The sequence below is a fragment of the Moschus berezovskii genome, chromosome 28 (genome assembly GCF_049115385.1).
Source record: "Moschus berezovskii isolate FMDL1 chromosome 28, NW_MosBer_1.0, whole genome shotgun sequence".
NCBI lineage: Eukaryota > Metazoa > Chordata > Mammalia > Artiodactyla > Moschidae > Moschus > Moschus berezovskii.
The window spans coordinates 30,457,503-30,478,104 of record NC_142487.1 but is presented as its reverse complement, the minus strand read 5'-3'; positions in this window follow the sequence as shown (position 1 = coordinate 30,478,104).

Genomic DNA, 20,602 nt, shown 5'->3' with positions numbered 1-20,602 from the left:
ATTAGTGACCCTGAAATAGTACATGTAACAGTTGTAGAACAGATCGCTTCTACGGAAGTAAAGAATAAAATGAACAGAATATCTTTCACCTTCTCATTTTCTTATTTTCTAGGAAATGTGTATATGATTATCTTAAGTGGAAAAAAGAAGGATATATAATTAAATATATAGTATTATGTGAGCTATATATAATTAATATGTGCAAAAAAAAATGACTTGAAGGAAATCTGTCAAACTGTAAACAGTGATGTCTCGGCATTATAGCTTCATAGATATTCATCATTTTTTCATTTGCTTTAGAAATTTTTTACATGTACTGTTCAGTTCAGTTCAGTCGCTCAGTCGTGTCCGACTCTCCGCGACCCCATGAATCACAGCATGCCAGGCCTCCCTGTCCAGTACTGTAATTGGTATGCATTTATTTTAAAATCAGAAATATATTATCAAATTATCTATATTGAAGTATTCATTTTCTTTCCAGTAGCACTACAATGAATTATGTATAAATAGAAATTATATGCAGAATACCCTAAATAAGAAAGCAACTTTATGAATAAGGTTCTCATATTCTAATTTAAAGATGACATGCGCTGTCCTTTTTTTTTAACACAAGTTCAACCGAGATTGAGTAGCGCTTGCAGTTAACTATCCCGCGTCCGTCTTCCCGCCCGATGGGTAAACGTCGTGAGCTCCGCAAGCGCACCATCTTTCCTGATGGCCAGGATAGGCACTTGCTCAGACTGTTTCTCACTAAGTGCTTGTTAAACGACTTACTCACCCTCAGTGAGCCGTGATCTCGTCCTGCTCTCTCCAGGTTGAATGAGCAAACACTAACACTTCCTAATTACCCTTTTCCATATGACTGGGGACTGTACGATTTAGAAAGATATATCTACCCTGGCAGTAATGTCATTATTGACGTTATCTAAAGGATAATGTAAATGTAGGACAAAAAGGAAGCCCCGTTAGGCACAAAAGTCCATATAGTGGAACTTCCCCGGTGATCCAGTGGTTAGGACTCTGAACTTCCACTGCAGGGGGCACAGGCTTGATCCCTGCTACAGGAAATAAGATCCTGCATGCATGGCGCAGCCACAAAAATAAACAGCCCTTAAAGATAAGACATCATGCAGAGAGAAAAAATGTATGGAGGAGAATGCCCCAAGTTGAACACCAGCTGAACTCAGTTCCAACAAATATCAGATTATTCCAACAAATATCACTGGAACAAAACAAACAAACAAACAAAAAAAATCCACATAACCCACAACACTGTAAGAAGAATAAATTAGTTTTTAAAAAACTCCATATAGTAATCTTATTTTATAAAATACTTTCAGTTAAATATATTAAAACATTGTTTTTATAACAAAGATCATTAAAACAAATTAGCCTGTGTGTTTAAATAGCCTGATTCATTTTAGAAATTTGAATAGTTGTTGCTGGGAGCAGGACCAAGTGTATACGAAAGTAGTTACCCCTGTAGTGTGACTTTGGGGTCACCTTGACTAAAACATCCTCCAACATACATTCCTTGAAATATCTTTATAAGAGAATAAACATCTCCTTTTACAATTGGCAACAAAAAATATAGTATGTTAAAGTCTCTTGGAGAGATGATACATGTTTTGAAATTCCTGCAGAGAGGGTTTTGATGGAGTGGAAGGGGACATAGTCAAGGAAGGAGTTTCGGGGTGTGTGAAGAGAATAAGCAAGAGAATGAGAAGGTTTTTAGTGAGCTTGGGCTAGGCCACAGAGAGGGACAGTTCCAGAATCCAGGACAACAGAAAGCAAACCTCACCTATTTTAAGATGTTGCCCCAGGCTAGCCACAAGTGTGAGAAAGTTTCTACATGAAACAAGCTTTGTTAGGGAGTGTAGCACCTCATCAGAGTATTTATCTTGTTGCCAAGAGATAAACCCAAGTCTGCCATGGTTGGTAGACTGTGGGAACACATATCCAGGGTTCTGTGATTCAGTGGTTTGAGAAAGTCAACAACCTTCCTAAGACTTGTCATGACAAAAGCATGCAAAGAGACTGCCTTTTCAGAGCAGCCTCAGAATGCATGGTGAATCATGAATTCACTCACCATACACATCAGGTGAAACTCTGCACTTACAATGATGCATTTTCTTCGAGGACCTAGTGATATATTAGTGGACTACTGAAGCCACAATTGCATGCATCATTCAACTCTATTATCCTTGTGGATTACTTTTCTATAAATGGATTATTATATCACTTCAGTTCAGTTCAGTCGCTCAGTTGTGTCCAACTCTTTGCAACCACATGAATCACAGCACACCAGGCCTCCCTGTCCAACACCAACTCCCGGAGTTCACTCAGACTCATGTCCACAGAGTCGGTGATGCCATCCAGCCATCTCATTCTCTGTCATCCCCGCCTCCTCCCGCCCCCAATCCCTCCTAGCATCAGAGTCTTTTCCAGTGAGTCAACTCTTCGCATGAGGTGGCCAAAGTATTGCAGTTTCAGCTTTAGCATCAGTCCTTCCAATGAACACCCAGGACTGATCTCCTTTAGAATGGACTGGTTGGATCTCCTTGCAGTCCAAGGGACTCTCAAGAGTCTTCTCCAGCACCACAGTTCAAAAGCATCAATTCTTCGGCGATCAGCTTTCTTCACAGTCCAACTCTCACATCCATACATGACCACGAGAAAAACCATGGCCTTGACTAGACGGACCTTGGTTGGCAAAGTAATGTCTCTGCTTTTTAATATGCTATCTAGGTTGGTCATAACTTTCCTTCCAAGGAGTAAGCGTCTTTTAATTTCATGGCTGCCATCAGCATCCGCAGTGAGTTTGAAGCCCCCAAAAATAAAGTCTGACACTGTTTCCACTGTTTCCCCATCTATTTCCCATGAAGTGATGGGACCAGATGCCACGATCTTCATTTTCTGAATGTTGAGCTTCAAGCCAACCTTTTCACTCTCCTCTTTCACTTTCTTCAAGAGGCTTTTGAGTTCCTCTTCACTTTCTGCCATAAGGGTGGTGTCATCTGCATATCAGAGGTTATTGGTATTTCTCCCAGCAATCTTGATTCCAGCTTGTGCTCCTTCCAGTCCAGCGTTCCTCATGATGTACTCTGCATATAAGTTAAATAAGAAGGGTGACAATATACAACCTTGACGTACTCCTTTTCCTATTTGGAACCAGTCTGTTGTTCCACGTCCAGTTCTAACTGTTACTTCCTGGCCTGCATACAAGTTTCTCAAGAGGCAGGTCAGGTGGTCTGGTATTCCCATCTCTTTCAGAATGTTCCACAGTTTATTGTGATCCACACAGTCAAAGGCTTGGCATAGTCAATGAAGCAGAAATAGATGTTTTTCTGGAACTCTCTTGCTTTCTCCATGATCCAGCGGGTGTTGGCAATTTGATCTCTGGTGCCTCTGCCTTTTCTAAAACCTGCTTTAACAGCTGGAAGTTCACAGTTCGCATATTGCTGAAGTCTGGCTTGGAGAATTTTGAGCATGACTTTACCAGCATTTGAGATGAGTGCAATTGTGCAGTAGTTTGAGCATTCTTTGGCATTGCCTTTCTTTAGGGTTGGAATGAAGACTGACCTTTTCCAGTCCTGTGGCCACTGCTGAGTTTTCCAAATTTGCTGGCATATTGAGTGCAGCACTTTCACAGCATCATCTTTCAGGATTTGAAATAGCTCAATTGGAATTCCATAACTTCCACTAGCTTTGTTCATCGTGATGCTCTCTAAGGCCCACTTGACTTCACATTCCAAGATGTCTGGCTCCAAGTGAGTGATCATGCCATCGTGATTATGTTGGTCCTGAAGATGTTTTTTGTACAGTTCTTCTGTGTATTCTTGCCACCTCTTCTTAATATCTCTGCTTCTGTTAGGACCATACCATTTCTGTCCTTTATCGAGCCCATCTTTGCATGAAATGTTCCCTTGATAGCTCTAATTTTCTTGAAGAGATCTCTTGTTTTTCCTATTCTGTTGTTTTCCTCTATTTCTTTGCACTGATCACTGAGGAAGGCTTTCTTATCTCTCCTTGCTATTCTTTGGAACTCTGCATTCAGATGCTTATATCTTTCCTTTTCTCCTTTGCTTTTCACTTCTCTTCTTTTCACAGCTATTTGTAAGGCCTCCTCAGACAGCCATTCTGCTTTTTTGCATTTCTTTTCCATGGGGATGGTCTTGGTCCCTGTCCCCTGTACAATGTCATGAACCTCCGTCCATAGTTCATCAGGCACTCTATCTATCAGACCTAGTCCCTTAAATCTACTTCTCACTTCCACTGTATAATCATAAGGGATTTGATTTAGGTCATATCTGAATGGTCTAGTGGGTTTTCCTACTTGCTTCAATTTAAGTCTGAATTTGGCAATAAGGAATTCATGATCTGAGCCACAGTCAGCTCCTGGTCTTGTTTTGGCTAACTCTATAGAGCTTCTCCATCTTTGGCTGCAAAGAATATAATCAACCTGATTTCAGTGTTGACCATCTGGTGATGTCCACGTGTAGAGTCTTCTCTTGTGTTGTTCGAAGAGGATGTTTGCTATGTCCAGTGCGTTCTCTTGGCAAAACTCTATTAGCCTTTGCCCTGCTTCATTCCGTGCTCCAAGGCCAAATTTGCCTGTTACTCCAGGTGTTTCTTGACTTCCTACTTTTGCATTCCAGTCCCCTATAATGAAAAGGACATCTTTTTTGGGTGTTAGTTCTAAAATGTCTTGTAGGTCTTCATAGGACCGTTCAACTTCGCTTTCTTCAGCATTACTGGCTGGGGCATAGGCTTGGATTACTGTAATATTGAATGGTTTGCCTTGGAAACGAACAGAAACCATTCTGTCATTTTTAAGATTGCATCCAAGTACTGCATTTCAGACTCTTTTGTTGACCATGATGGCTACTCCATTTCTTCTAAGGGATTCCTGCCCACAGTAGTAGATATAATGGTCATCTGAGTTAAATTCACCCATTCCAGTCCATTTTAGTTCACGGATTCCTAGAATGTCAACGTTCACTCTTGTCATCTCCTGTTTGACCACTTCCAATTTGCCTTGATTCATGGACCTAACATTCCAGGTTCCTATGCAATATTGCTCTTTACAGCATTGGACCTTGCTTCTATCACCAGTCACATCCACAACTGGGTATTTGTTTCACTTTTGCTCCACTCCTTCATTCTTTCTGGAGTTATTTCTCCACTGATTTCCAATAGCATACTGGGCACCTACCGACCTGGGGAATTCCTGATGCAATATCCTATCATTTTGCCTTTTGATACTGTTCATGGAGTTCTCAAGGCAAGTATACTGAAGTGGTTTGCCATTCCTCTCTCCAGTGGACCACATTCTGTCAGACCTCTCCACCATGACCCGTCCATCTTTGGTGGTCCCTCACGGCATGGTTTAGTTTCATTGAGTTAGACAGGGCTGTGGTCCATGTGATCAGATCAACTAGTTTTCTGTGGGTATGATTTCAGTGTGTCTGCCTTCTGACGCCCCCTCGCAATACCTGCTGCCTTATTTGGGCTTCTCTTACCTTGGCTGTGGGATATCCCTTCACAGTTGCTCCAGCAAAGCGCAGCCGCTGTGCCTTACCTTGGACGTGGGGTACCTCCTCTTGGCCACGCTTCTGCGTGTGGTCGGTTGTGTGGAGCCGGCATCTCTCGCGTCTGCGCTGTGGGCGCCGGCGTCTCTCACTTCTGTATCAGTTAAAACTCCTTAATTTACTCTCTCTGTTCTCTAACATGCTAGAGACACTGACATATATCTCAGTCAATGGCCTAGTAAAAGTAAACATTTCAGTTTCAACCTTCATAAAACATACATAGACGATAAATAACCACATCTTCATTTAAGGCATTCCAAAGCTAGGTATCACTTAGACACCTTACGCTTCTATGAGTTTCTGTATTTTTTTTTCTTTGAGTAGATAAATGACCAGAGACCAATTTACATGCCTGATGCACATACACATTCAGATTGGGCCTCATATAAAATGACCAGGGGAACCCTTTCATTTCTAGGAAGGACATGGCAAAGAAAAGTTAGATGAATTGTGAGGCAGGAACGTGTTTTATCACAGGATCAAGCCAGAGAATCCACATTGTCTTCAAATTATGATAGCCTTATTTAGACTTGTGTCAAATGAGGAGGAGGGAGAGGAAATTTTTGCTTAGTTTTTCCCTGTTCATTAGTCACAATTTATGGAATGTATGGACAGCAACATGGGGATGAGTGGGATGTGTGGATGACTGGGGAGGAGGAGGGAAAGGACAAACACTCCTACAACTCTTCTCCAGCCTTGACCTCTCCCAGACCTTGAGATGCCAAATCCAACTTCTTATGGTCATCTCCACTGATTGACCATGGCCACATGGGTTTCAGTGTGTCCAAAACTGGACACGTCACCTCCACATCATTCTCCCAGACATGTTTCTCCTTATCTACTCCCCATTGACTAGTCGTCCAAGCCAGAATCAAAGCCACATCCTTGACGCCTTTATTTTCATCCACTGTCACATCTATCATTTAACAGATCTCAATAATTTTACTTTTAAGATATTTTGAGTTTTCTTTTTTTTTCTCTTAAACTATTGCCCTGGCTCAGATCTTCATCATCTCTGCCCTGATCTGTCTTTCATGTCTTGGTCTTTAAGCCACAGCTTATTCTATTTACAATGTAAATCTGACCCAGCCTTGACTCTTCTTCAAATTCTTCAACGAGTCCCCATTATGCTACTTGTCACTTAAGCCTTCTCTGATGGCTCAGATAGTAAAGAATCTATCTGTAATGCAGGAGACACAGGGGATATGGGTTTGATCCTTGGGTTGGGAAGATCTCCTAGAGAAGGAAATGGCAACCCACTCCAACATTCTTGCCTGGGAAATCTCATGGACAAAGGAGTTTGGTGGGCTATAGTCCAAAAAGGTTGCAAAGACTCAGACAAATGAGCACACACACACACACTCAGTGTCCTAACTGGGTTCACATGAGTCCAAGACCATTTGTTATCTAGCCCCTGCCTTCCTCTCAAATCACGTTAAAGACTCTAGATAAGTTTTTATCATAATATTGCGTTGGACAAAAAGTTTGTTGGGTTTTTCCAAACAGACTTTTTGGCCAACCCCATAGCTGGCACATAGTAAGTACTCAAAATAAAATTTTGCTATCATATCCACCTCTATCATGTACTTAGAAATTATATTAAAGTGCTATCTTTGCATATTTGTTTCCCCAGTAGGGCTCTTTCAGGGGAGAAATTGGGTGTCTAATTTTTTAACTTGGTGTGTGCGCTCATTGTGGATACCTACTTACTGCTTTTTTAATTAAACTGAAAATGAACTTTTGTGTCTCAATGCTGATCTTCTGTAGAACTACTGAATTACCTGAAGTATGGTTTTTTCTTCTTTCCCCTTCACTATGAGGATAGAAAATGTCAACTTAAAAAAAATTCACAACCTGAGAGTTGCATTTTATTTGGTGGGAATTTTTAGGACTTGAAGACCACCTCAAGTAACCCTGAGAGAACTGCTCTCCAACAAGGTGATGGGGGAGAACCAGGTTATATAAAAGGTTTGCAACAAAAGGTAAGTAGTCTGAATGTCAAAAGATTATTGTAAATTAAAGAAAATCAGTATTCCAAGTTAAGGAATTTAACACTTTTCTATTTGTGGGAAGATGCAAGAGTCTGGGCTCACTGAAATCATTCCTTTGGTATGTATCTCAGCTAGCTGGGACCAGGATCCTGTGTTTTCACATCCTGAGTTTCCTCAGGGCTCACTGTAGGGAGTGGGTGCAGTCTGATCACTGTTAGATGGCAGTGATTCTTTCCTTCCTGAGTTTCTTCAGGGCTCACCATCCATGGTGACTGCAATCTCTGATAACTGGGACTTCCTTTTGTTTACCGATATGCCAGCAAATACTCCATTTCTCAAAAACTTAATCTTCCAGGACAGAGAGTAGTTAAGAGTGAGCCCCATGAACTGGATGTGAGGTGAATGCTGGGACCCTGGGTCTAGGAGCTCAGGGAATTTCAGGGGCAGGTAGACAAAGGAACAGACACCTTCATCTTGTACAACAGGCATGGAGGGGAACAGGCCTGTGGAAGGGGAAACATCTCCTCTACTGCAGAGTTTGAGTGAAGTTGAGACCCCAAGAGTCTAAACAGTGAGGAAGTAACAGTACTAAGGAAGGAGGCAAAGAGCTAAAGATGATAATGGTCAAGGCCACAGAAAGTGGACTTTATAGGGGAAGAAGTCTACTCCATCTGCCTTTATTTTCTAAGTTTTTTATTGGACACTTGAAGTGCAGATGACACTACCCTTATGGCAGAAAGTGAAGAGGAACTCAAAAGCCTCTTGATGAAAGTGAAAGAGGAGAGTGAAAAGGTTGGCTTGAAGCTCAACATTCAGAAAACAAAGATCATGGCATCTGGTCCCATCACTTCATGGGAAATAGATGGAAAAACAGTGGAAACAGTGTCAGACTTTATTTTTTTTGGGCTCCAAAATCACTGCAGATGCTGATTGCAGCCATGAAATTAAAAGACGCTTACTGCTTGGAAGGAAAGTTATGACCAACCTTGATAATATATTAAAAAGCAGAGACATTATTTTGCCAACCAAGGTCTGTCTAGTCAAGGCTATGGTTTTTCCCGTGGTCGTGTATGGATGTGAGAGTTGGACTGTGAAGAAAGCTGATCGCTGAAGAATTGATGCTTTTGAACTGTGGTGTTGGAGAAGACTCTTGAGAGTCCCTTGTACAGCAAGGAGATCCAACCAGTCCATTCTAAGGGAGATCAATCCTGGGTGTTCATTGGAAGGACTGATGCTAAAGCTGAAACTGCAATACTTTGGCCACCTCATGCGACGAGTTGACTCACTGGAAAAGACTCTGATGCTGGGAAAAGTTGGGGGCGGGAGGAGAAGGGGACGACCGAGAATGAGATGGCTGGATGGCATCACCGACTCTGTGGACATGAGTTTGGGTGAACTCCGGGAGTTGGTGTTGGACAGGGAGGCCTGGCGTGCTGTGATCCATGGGGTCGTGGAGAGTCGGACATGACTGAGCGACTGAACTGAACTGAACTGAAGTGAGTAAAACTTCTGATTGATAAAGGAATTTTTAAAGATGCTGCTAAACACCACCTTTTAGGTTATAGACTATGTGAGATTGGCAAGATTACTAGCTTCATTGAAAGAAATAAATGATTTATGTCAATGGCACTGAAGTGAATAAACTAATGAGATCATACAAAGATCAGGACATCTCAGATTTCCATCAGGTCTGGACTTGTGATGACTTTTTTCCCCTGACATTTGCTTCTAGTTACTTAATCCATTGCTTTGGAGCCCTTGCTGATCTGAAGTCTGAGTCAAAGGAATGAATATCTCCCAAAGTATATTGTGTCTCAGTGAATTTTGTTATTATCACCCTTCCAACACTATTTTAATCCTATTTCTTGGTAATTTCCATACTTGCCCCCACAAGCGTGTTGCCTTAAAATTGGGTTGGCCAAGAAGTACATCATGGAAAAACACAAATGAAATTCTTGGCCAACCCAGTTTGAAAGTGCCAGCTTATCTGTTCACACGCTGGCAGGACATGAGATTGAGTACAATAATCTGACTTTTCTTTAGTAGTTACAAACGCTTACTCCATAACCATTTCATGGAATTGTCCAGGCAAACATAAATTGGTTATGGAATAAGCGTTTGTAATTAAAGCTCATTACAAAATTTTTTGGAGAACTCCACCATCAAGGAAGAATCTTTGGTCATCATACTTGCCTAATAGTCATGACCTCTTAGCCTGAATCTATGACTCATATTGAAATTATGCTGCATGACTTTCTAATATGGCATCATAAACTTGAAGCAAGATCCTCTTCCTTCTTATCATATCAGTGTGGTAATATGCACACATATCCTGCATTTCCAATGTTTGATACAGTCATCTAAAATATAATGAATAATCCTCATGAGTTCCAACAGCTTTGGATAAAATTATAAAGTAGGAGAGATTTGAAAATAGTTACTTGCTCTGTATTCAGAACTATTGCTGTTATAAATGAAATTATGCAGGTGAAGCAAGAACAAAATGTCTGATCATATTAAACAACCAGTATTATTTTATTGGAGAAGGACATGGCAACCCACTCCAGTATTCTTGCCTGGAAAATTCCATGGATAGAGGAGCCCGGCAGGTTACAGTTCATGGGGTCGCAAAGAGTTGGCCACAACTGAGCAACTGAGCACATTATTGTTAGAGTATTATTAGTAATTATCTCTTGAGATATTGAGAGATATAATTAAGATATAATTATCTCTTAATTACACTTGAGTGTTATACTGACATCTGATAATAGTTGTGTGATATTGGCTGGATCATCTTATGCTTTTTCTTCCACATCATGGTGGTCCCATACAAATTATAAAATATTTTAATGCACATTGTGTTGGTTGCTCAGTTCAGTTCAGTCGCTCAGTCGTGTCTGACTCTTTGCGACCCCATGAATCGCAGCACGCCAGGCCTCCCTGTCCATCACCAACTCCCGGAGTTCACTCAAACTCATGCCCATCGAGTCGGTGATGTGATCCAGCCATCTCATCCTCTATCATTGGTTGCTCAGTCATGTCCAATTCTTTGCGACCCCATGGACTGTAGTCCACTAGGCTCCTCTGTCCATGGAACTCTCCAGGCAAGAACACTGAAATGGAAATGCATTTCCTTCTCCAGGGAAACTTCCCCACTCTGGGATTGAACACAGGTCTCCACATTGCATGCAGATTCTTTACCATTTGAGCCACCAGGGAAGCCCCATTAATGCACATTATCTTATTAAATATGTTCAATGACTGTTTAACCAGATAAATCACTGTTTCACAGCTGAGGAAAGAGGATAGGAGAGCAGTCAAAGGATGTGCCTCATAGTTAATGAACGGTCAAAACTAAATTAAATCTAAATGAGTTAGGTCAATGCTCTTTCCACGTTTGAAATTTATGAGTCTGTATTTCTGTGACTACTTAAGGAGCTACCAGGACCACCAGGATCAGACAATGTGGTATTCGCTCTTGACTTACCCAGAGCCTGGCAAAGTCATTCCGTTCCGTTCCGTTCCGTCGCTCAGTTGTGTCCGACTCTTTGCGACCCCGTGGACTGTAGCCTACCAGGCTTCTCCGTCCATGGGATTCTCCAGGCAAGAATACTGGAGTGGGTTACTGTAGCAAATGATAAGTCTTCAGTCAATATGCTAAGCTGGACCCTCCCAGGATATGTGACCTCTGGCAACACATTGTCTAACATCCCAACCTACTTATGGCTGGGGTTTTCTCTGCATTAGATGCTGTTAGAAAGAGAGGTGGATAATTTTATAAAGTTTTGCTTATAGGGAAGGGAGACTAGAATGAGGATAAAACTAAATGATCAATAAGCAGAAATCATTGGAAGGGTGAAGGTTAAGAGTGTTTGATATTTCATGAGGGGCACAGTGACTTCACTTTTGTCTGAGTTTGGGCAATATTATGAGAGGACCCTATTTTTGTCTAATTTTTTTCATGGTCTTGGAGTGACTTGTCGGAGCTTGGTATCCCATGACATGGTGGTTTATGTCTAACAGGAGAATAATATGACCTGGCTGTGTCAGATCAGTTTCTGAAATGTCAGGGGCTGCTGCTCTTTTCATTTGTATGTTTTCTTCCTGATGGTTAAACAGCAGTCATTCTGGAGAAAGAAATTTATATGAATTGGAAGATGGCACAATATGCTAAGGTGCTACAATGAAAACTTCCTAACCCAGGGTGGAACCCAGGCCTCCCGCGTTGCCATCTGAGCCACCAGGGAAGTCCTAGCACATTATACCATCTTCCAATTCATGTAAAGTTGCCATACTAAGACAGCGAACTGCAGGAGATGGTGAGGGACAGAGAAACCTGAAGTGCTGCACTAAATGGGGTCACAGTGTTGAAAGTGACTCGGCAACTGAACAACAGCAACAACACAATGCGCTAAAGGGATTTTAAAAAATATCTCGTGTTCGTAGATTTAAACTGACTTGCTTGAATGAAAGAAATAAAAGAAAGATAAAATATTTCCATTAGCTTCTGTTTACTGTGGATTCCTTCCCATCTTATTTTTGACTTTTCTATCCCTACACTATTCTGAGTTTATACTCTTTTATTTTTATGCCTTTACTACCTTAAAGTCTAATAACAGGTTGTTGAGTTTAGCTTATGTGAGAGCTTTATAAAAATTTGGCCCTATTTGTACATACCCTAGACTGGGTCTCAACAAATAAAGAGCAGGAGAACCCCTAAATGTTTTAGTCTTTGTGAACCTATGGTCTCTGACGCCTCTACTCTGCTGTTGGGGTGTAAATGCAGAGTGGGCTCCCCCATGTTTGAACACAATTTAACTTAAAAAGCAGGGTGATGGGCCATGAACTGTAGTTTGCTGCTTCTGCTCCAGAGAAACTCTGAACACGTACATACACAGTAAATGCAAGAGTCTCTCTATGGTGTGTACAAAACAATGCCAAATAGGTTACAAAATTTTACATATTCCATCAAGTCTTCTGGATCTTGGTGATTCCATTTTACATTATTCAGCCAGGTTGCTTCTTGCAGGGACAGTCCGTGTTTTCACTACTACTCCATCAGTGTTATCACTGATAATTCATCCATTCTGGTGTCAGTACGTATGTATTTTGTTTCTAGTGTTCATCTTCTGATGTGATTTTCTAAGATATATTCTCACTCTTTGTGACCCCATGGACTGTAGCCCGTGAGGCTCCTTTGTCCACAGAATTCTCCTGGCAAGAATACTGGTGAGGGTTGCTGTGCCCTCCTCCAGGGGACCTTCCTGACCCAGGGATCAAATCCACATCTCCTGAGGCTCCTGCATTGCAGGCGGGTTTCTTACCCCGGAGCCTCCAGGGAAGCCCTTTCTTTCCCTGACTGCAGAGTGTCCACCAATGTTATAGGGCAGCTTGTGCCCTTTCCCCAGTGAATTAAAACTGTTCCGAGTGGAAACGGAAGAGAGAGATCCGGGTAGAGTTTCTTGTTCCTTTGCATTTCCACTGTTTTCTTGACCCAGGTTTGGCATTTTTAAGAGCTTGTCGAGTTGTTTCTGTGGGAAGAAAGAGTCTATGAGAAGATGCGTACCCTCCTAAGCCGCGTAGCCCCCGGACCTGTTACACTTCCACCAGCCTGCCGGTCTGTACAGAGACCCTCACCAATCTGTCCCCACAATGTGGTGGCCCAGGGGGTGGGGTCAGGCTGGCACCTCTCCTCTCCCTACACACCTCTCCAGTATTTGATATTGTCAAATTTCTTTATTTTTGACCGTCTAACATTAAAAAAAAAAAAAATGGTGGGTCATTATTTGCATTTCCCTGATGACAGAAGAGGTTGAACATTCTTTCATAATATTACAATGATGTGGACTTCCTTTTCTGTGAAAGGCTTGATATTTTTTTTTGTGGGGCAAAGCTTAGGAAGGCATTTTTTCTTTTTTCAATTTTAATTTATCTTTCTTTTATTAACTTATTGGAGTTCTTTATATATGTTTCAGTTATATATGTTGCAAAAATATTCTAATTTGTCTTTTTAAGAAAAATTTTTTTGTTTGTGTTGTTTTGGCACTTTAAATATGTCTATACTTCATTACATGCTTAGTATTTTGTGTCTTTTTAAGGAAGTACATGGAACAACAGACTGGTAACAAATAGGAAAAGGAATACGTCAAGGCTGTACATTGTCACCTTGCTTATTTAACTTATATGCAGAGTACATCATGAGGAACGCTGGGCTGGAAGAAGCACAAGCTGGAATCAAGATTGCTGGGAGAAATATCAATAACCTCTGATATGCAGATGACACCACCCTTATGGCAGAAAGTGAAGAGGAACTAAAAAGCCTCTTGATGAAAGTGAAAAAGGAGAGTGAAAAGGTTGGCTTGAAGCTCAACATTCAGAAAACTAAGATCATGGCATCTGGTCCCATCCCTTCATGGGAAATAGATGGAAAAACAGTGGAAACAGTGTCAGACTTTATTTTTTTGGACTCCAGAATCACTGCAGATGCTGATTGTCGCCATGAAATTAAAAGACACTTGGAAGAAAAGTTATGACCAATCTAGACAGAATATGAAAAAGCAGAGACATTACTTTGCCAACCAAGGTCCGTCTAGTCAAGGTTATGGTTTTTCCAGTGGTCATGTATGGATGTGAGAGTTGGACTGTGAAGAAAGCTGATCGCTGAAGAATTGATGCTTTTGAACTGTGGTGTTGGAGAAGACTCTTGAGAGTCCCTTGTACTGCAAGGAGATCCAAACAGTCCATTCTAAAGGAGATCGATCCTGGGTGTTCATTGGAAGGACTGATGCTAAAGCTGAAACTGCAATACTTTAGCCACCTCATGTGACGAGTTGACTCACTGGAAAAGACTCTGATGCTGGGAAAGGTTGAGGGTGGGAGGAGAAGGGGACGACCGAGAATGAGATGGCTGGATGGCATCACCGACTCTGTGGACATGAGTTTGAGTGTACTCCGGGAGTTGGTGATGGACAGGGAGGCCTGGCGTGCTGTGATTCATGGGGTCGTGGAGAGTCGGACATGACTGAGAGACTGAACTGAACTGAAGGAAATCTTTTTTTCTCAAAGTCAGAAAGATATTCATAACTATAGTAACTTCTAAAATTTTTGCCTGTAAGGAGGACTAGAGCTACTTGAAAAATATAAGTGATTCCATATCTAGGGCAGGAAATATACAAGATGAATCTGGAACATAATTGTCTTACCAGAAAAACAAGGAGGCCATCAAAGATACTAGGATCATGTCAGAAGGACTCAGAAGCCAAGTTGCAGAAATCTCTCACTGGCTAAACATAAGGCAATTTGAGGATGAAAAAATAATAATCACAGTAATAAATGGAAACATTGCAAATATATTAAAATCCATGAGTTAAAATGAGAGCTAAAGGAAATAGCACCAAAGAATGCAATCAGCAAAACTATTGAATTTCATGGGAGAATATGTAATAAAATCACTAATTTCCTTCAAAAACTATCTTTCAAGGACAAAAAAGGAGAAATCTAGACTGAAAGAGAGAAAAGTTATTTTTAAAGCAATTTGTGGATCTTACTTGGATTCTGATTTAAAATTAGCCAGTTATAAAAGGAGAAAATGGAGAGTCGAATGGAGAAATTTAAACAGACATTGGCTTTTTGGATGATACGATTATTTGTTCATTGTGTTAAAGGATCTTGAATTTTTATTTTAAACAGTCTTTACCTTAGTGAGATGTGCTGAAATATTTGTGGGTAAAGTGACATGATACTTAGAATTTGCTTCAAAGTATTCCAAACTGAGGGAGAAAGTGGAATTTCAGTGAAATAAGAGGCCATCAGGTGATAATAACTAAAGCTAGTTGGTAAGCATACTGAGGTTCATTAAACTGCTGTCTCTATTTTTATATATATTTGAATTTTTTCATAACAGAAATAAAATAAAATTCAACACCATAATCCAATAAAAGGATTTTTTTTCAACTACTCCATACACCCATGTGAATCAGTGGGTAGACGGAGAATGGTCCCAAACCAGGTGTAGCATCCTGTGTTACCTAGAAGAGAGCACAAGGCAATGCTTACACATTAAGTGTTAATAGGGCACCAAGAGGAAAGGAAGAAGGGAAGTGACACAGCAAAGGGGAGCTGTCACCCAGAGGTTCATCACCTGGTTGGCCGCAGCTTGAGCACCGAGCCAGATGCCCATCCACACAGAATGTCTCTGAGAAGCTGTATGGAAAGAGCACACGTTGGAACAGTGCATCAGAACAAAAGGGAGGCATTTATCAATGGGCTTATTCTAGTCTCCTGTCTCTCTCTGATCCAGGATTGTCCCATGGAACATGAACTCTTTCAGCTTCTGGGCTGTGTTTCCCAGCCCCTCTGGACAAGTGGTGGGAGAAGCATCTCTAACATGGAAAGCACTTTGACATTGTTCTCTTATTTTGCATGTTTTCCTTAGATCTTCGTGGATCCTAACCAGTTTTATTTTAGAACGGGGCATCAAAAAGCTGACTGCAAGTTCTGCCTAGAAGGGAACCTGGGAAGAGGGGAGAAAAGTGCTGAATGTAGGATTGTCTAGCTGGATGTTTCTTCAGGATAATCCCAATATTACTATCTTTAAATGCCTGCAAAACATTGACTGCCAGATTTCTGGGGTCCTGGGGAAGTCTGAAAAATTCAGAATTTAAACTTCCACTTGCTTGTCCTTTTTTATTATGGAAACACTGATCTTATCCATGTCTGCTGCAGTGCAATCTGGAGCTCACCCTCTGTTTGACTCTCTAGAGAATCAACATCCAGGTCACCTACCTTCCTACTGGGCAGGGGAGGTAGAGTTTGCTGGCTGTGTGTAGTGTGGGAGAGAATCTGGATGTCAAACTGCTTCTTCAGCAGTCTACCACTGTTTCTATTTGTATGTTTTTTTCACTCAGTCCTGCATTTCTAATGTACCCAGTGCTGTTTTCCTTAGATATTCTGTGGGTCCCAGCCTTCCCCTTCCCTCACTTTCTAGGGTTCAACGTTTTGGGTTCTGCTAAGTCAGTTACCACTCTTAACCAGTCCACATTTTAACCTCCTAAAAATTTCATGGCTGCTGTATTCTCTGTAATTCTCTTTATCTCCCTAGATTGGAGCTTTAAGACAGCAACAGCAACAACAAGAAAATTTCATGATCTTCTTGTGTGATTCTAGGAAAGATCTGAGGTTAAATGAACGTGTGCAATTGTTACTGTAATTGTTACCATCTTCAACTAAATGTCTCCCAGAATTTCCTACCGCAGCCTTCCGGAGGCTGTGTTAGGTGACTGATTCCATCATGACTGATGGCAGAAAATGTTCAATGTTGTGGAAGAGACCTTTTTGTGCTGTTTGAGGTCTTTTGGTGATCCATGTATTTGACCCCAGAGATTTCTCCTCATGCATGAGTAGTGCCAGGCATGACTCCTTAGTGATACGTATCTGAGTCAAGTAAATTACAGGCAATTTTTAAAATGCGTTTCAAGCTTAAATTGTGGGGTCGGCTCTAAATCTTGCCTTATTTCGTATTTTGCTCTTTCCAATGTCCACACCCAAACCCTTCCCCCTTAGCTTCTCTCCCTGCCCTCCATTTCTTGACAGTCAGAAAGATATGGATTCCAGGTAGCATAATGAAAGAAACAGAGCTCAGGAATTTGGAACCTGCCAGCTTGGCACATGGGAGCACAGAGCAGAGAGGTAGGCACTGACCTGCTTTCAATGAAGACCGTGTTCTCTTTCCCTTGACTTCAGCTGCCACACTGAGAACTTCCTAAGTCCATTACATTGCAGCTCTGGTCTCGGTGCTTATTCCTGCCAGTTTAGGAGGACAGCAAATCATTTTCTCAAACACTCAGCAGCCAGGTTTCTTAGAAATTAATATGACTACAAAATTCCTGAAGATCTTAATATTCCAATTCTGTTTAACTAGGTCTTCCATGAGACTTGAGACTCCACATTCCCAACAAACTCCTTGGTGATGGATCTTCATTAGCCCAGATGTTGCTATTCTGAGGACCACACTTTGCAGAACAAGACTCTGCACGCTCTTTCCTTCTGTAAAGCCTGTCTATACCCTCCCATGCTGTGTGGTGCAGTGGGCACTGTTGGTGCCTTACCTATGTGCTCATCCCCAGCTCTGTGTGCTCTGCTGCTGATGGCTTACATCTACAACATTCAGAGAATTCCCACTGGGTGCTTGAGCCCTGTTTCCAGTACTGAAAGCTGGGTGAACAGGAGAGTTTTATACCTCCTGTGGGAGGCCCATAGCCAACAGCTGCCGTAGGTGAGAATCCAAAAGTTCAACTCCTTTGCTTTGTTCTGATGTGGTACAAACCCTGAAATTTAAACCCGTTGGAGTTCCCCAGGCAATTAGAGTGAGTCTGGGACTTCACTTGAAATCCCACCCTTATTTGGATTCCTCTCCTTCCTCCCCTGTACCCTTTCTGGTTTCCCCTGGGGGTACTTCCTTAAACAATTCACCTCTACAAAAATCCTAGAGTTAAGGTTTATTTTTGAGAAAACCTATAATGTGTTTGAGTGAACTCCGGGAGTTGGTGATGGACAGGGAGGCCTGGCGTGCTGTGATTTATGGGGATGTGGAGAGTCAGACATGACTGAGCGACTGAACTGAACTGAACTGATCCCCTGGAGGAGAGCATGGCAACCCACTCCAGTATTCTTGCTGGAGAATCCCATGGACAGAGGAGTCTGGCAGGCTATAGTCCATAGGGTCTCAAAGAGTCAGACAGAACTGAAGTTACTTGGCATGCACACACACAACCTGTCAATAAAACAGGTGACTTTCTCCAAAATAGTTCTTAGAATCTAATGAAACCTAAGAAGAAAGGGATTATAGCAGGAATTTTTCAGATTAAGAGATGGTGCAGGGACTTCACTGGTGATCCAGTGGTTAAAGCTCTGAGCTTCTAATGCAGAGGATGCTGGTTTGATCTCTGGTCCAGGAACTAAGACCCCACGTGCCTCACATCATGGTCAAAAACTTTAAAAAGAGAGAGAGAGAAGAGATGGTTGGCTGCTGTTTCCCAGCACAGCATCTGACACGTAGTGCTTCATTCGTTTGAGCTTGATAAAGTTCATACAGGACCCATGAAGTGGAGGCTGACCCAGCACCCAGCCCACGTCACGAACGTAAGCCTAATCAGCCTCCACTCAGGGGCAACCCCTGTCGGGGGAAATCAGCATGCACCAGTCACCATCCTCCAGCCCAGCCTCAGCTGGCTCACCTCTCTTAGAAAACAGGACCTGCTACATTATAAGGAGATCCCTGACTTTCTGTCTGATAAAGTTCAGTTGTGATGTTGCCTCTTCCATTTACTGGATGATTGAATCAAATTTCTTGACAGGCTTAATGTAAAAACTTTATCTAATTTTTGAAAATAGTGCTGTTTACTTATTTATTTTTGGCTGTGCTGTCTTTGTCGCTGTGTGGGCTCTTTTTTAGTCACAACAAGCAGGGATTGCTCTCTAGCTGCAGAGTCAGTTCAGTTCAGTTCAGTCGCTCAGTCGTGTCCGACGCTTCGCGGCCCCATGAACCACGGCGCGCCAGGCTGCAGTGTGGGGGCTTCTCGTTGCAGCGGCTCCTCTCGCTGCGGATCCCGGGCTCGGGGCGCACCTGCTTCGGTGACTGCAGCACGTGGACTCAGTAGTTGCAGTTCCCAGGCTCTAGCGCACAGGCTTGAGAGTCACGGCACACGGGCTTAGTCGGCCCATGGCTTGCGGGATCTTCCCAGATCAGGGGTTGAACCCATGTCCCCTGCATTGGCAGGTGGACTCTTTACCACTGAGCCACCAGGGAAGCACCTAAAAACCTTATCTACTTTTTTGATGATACAGTCAGGCCAAACCTGAATCCTCTCTCAACACACCTGAATGTTACCAAGTCCAAGCTCACTCTGCTCATCACGCATCAGGCCAATAAGTCTACAGACTAATTAAAATAATGCCTTTACTCTGAAGGCTGGCAGACTGAGAAGACAGCAGACTTGTGTCTCAAGACAACCAGCTTATCAGGGTCTGGATGCCAGTTTCTTTCATAGAACAGGATAGGAGGAGGGTTGAGGAAACAAATTATAAAGTCCATTTATTTTGCAAAATAGGAGAGGATGTGCTAATGTCTTATTTCCTGCAGCCATTCACAGGCTGGCAGGATCAGGTAGTCTCTCTGTGAGCTGAACAAAGCCACTTTAACAGTCAGGAATAGGGGCAGGGTTCTCTGAGGTAAGCCATTATTTGTTATTCAGTTGCTAAGTTGTATCCAACTCTTGGAAATAAATACCATGGACTGCAGAACGCTAGGCCTCTCTGATCTTCCCTATCTGCTACAGTTTGCTCAAATTCATATCCATTAAACTGGTGATGCTATCCAACCATCTCATCCTCTGTCATCCCCTTATCCTCCTGCCCTGAATCTTTTCCAACATCAGGGTCTTTTCCAATGAGTCAGCCCATCACATCAGGTGGCCAAAGTATTGGAGCTTCAGCATCAGCATCAGTCCTTCCAATGAGTATTCAGGGTTGATTTCCTTTAGGATTGATTGGTTTGATCTCCTTGCTGTCCAAGGGACTCTCAAGAGTCTTCTCTAGCACCACAGTCTGAAAGCATCAATTTTTTGGTGCTTCAGGCCATTATGTATGATTATAATAACAAAAACAACCAAAAGCAAAGGTTAAATAAAGTCAAAGAAGGGCTTCCCAGGCAGCACTAGTTGTAAAGAACCCACTTGTCAATGCAGGAGACAGAAGAGACATGAGTTTGATCCCTGAGTCAGGAAGATCCTCTGGAGGAGGGCATGGCAACCCAATCCAGTATTTCTTGCCTGGAGAATCCCATGGACAGAAGAACCTGCAGGGCTGCAGTCCATAGGGTCTCAAAGAGTCAGACACTACTGAAGCAATTTAGCACACACGCATGCAAAGTCAAAGAAACAGATCCAACGTGGAGTCAGAATCGGCTCTTCCCTGTTACACGAACAACTGCCTGGGCAGGGCCAGTCCACTAGCTCCTCACCT